Genomic DNA, 1,409 nt, shown 5'->3' on the forward strand with positions numbered 1-1,409 from the left:
TAGTCTAGTCTATAGTCTAGTCTATAGTCTAGTCTATAGTCTAGTCTATAGTCTAGTCTATAGTCTAGTCTATAGTCTAGTCTATAGTCTAGCCTATAGTCTGGTCTACAGTCTAGCCTATAGTCTAGTCTGTAGTCTAGTATAGTCTACAGTCTAGCCTATAGTCTACATAGTATATAATAAAGTCTATAGTCTAGCGTATTCTGTAGTCTAATCTATGATCTAATTTGTGGTCTATTATATAGTCTAGTCTATAGTCAATATACTAAGTTATTTTCATATGTAAGTAAAACTCATATTTTATTTCTCTCTCTTTCATTTCAGACAAATATTTGCCAAGAACGACCGCACGATGGCAACACCATATTGCAGTACAATTTTAGAATTTTAAGAAATTGTGATTAAAAAAAACCCACACACATAACAAGAACACTGAATCCTAAAAGAAAAAAATCTTAATACTAAATTTTAAATCCTAAAAACAAGTATCTAAATTTATAATTGCCCAAACTTATAAAATATCTTTCTTTTTTTTATTTACGCAAAAACAAATTAAAAAAATATTAATGAAATCACAAAACTATTTAATTGTATCAATAAATGACAAAAACAATTTAAATAGAAGAATCATGTCATAGAACAAATTGCAACTAAGCGAACAAAAAATTTTTTGATTTTCTTTTATATTATTATTATTTAATTACATATTTTGTAAATAGTGTTTAGTTAAAATAATTAACATTACCATACATACAAAATTTATTATTTTGCCTTTACTACTACGAACAAAGAAACGAATCCAAGAACAAAACTAAATTTATATTAAATAAAAAAATTGAACATATAGCATAAATTTATTTTCACTGCTATACAAACATAATAGAATGAATAATAATTTTAATTAAATATATAATGATAATGATGATCAATAAAAATTATTATGATTATTAAATATTTATTACAAGCAAAACAAGACAAAAACAAATAAGAAAATATTTAGAAAATTTATAATTACAAAAAATGTTGGTGTTTTATTTGAAGGGATATTTACATACATATCGTCACCTGAAATGTAAAAGGGCGTAAAACGCTGGACTATTTTGTAATCCAAAAGCTCATATTCAATTTGTTGGTTGTTGCGCCTTTTTGCATTAGAAGTGTCATCAGAAAGTTTAATCAATTGTTGTAGCTATTGATTAATTGATAGTCTAGCCTAGTCTAGTCTATAGTCTAGTATATAGTCTAGTCTATAGTCTAGTCTATAGTATAGTCTATAGTCTAGTCTATAGTCTAGTCTATATTCTAGTCTATAGTCAAGTCTATAGTCAAGTCTATAGTCTAGTCTATAGTCTAGTCTATAGTCTAGTCTATAGTCTAGTCTATAGTCTAGTCTATAGTCTAGTCTATAG

The sequence above is a fragment of the Lucilia cuprina genome, chromosome 6, assembly GCF_022045245.1.
Source record: "Lucilia cuprina isolate Lc7/37 chromosome 6, ASM2204524v1, whole genome shotgun sequence".
Taxonomy (NCBI): Eukaryota; Metazoa; Arthropoda; class Insecta; order Diptera; family Calliphoridae; genus Lucilia; species Lucilia cuprina.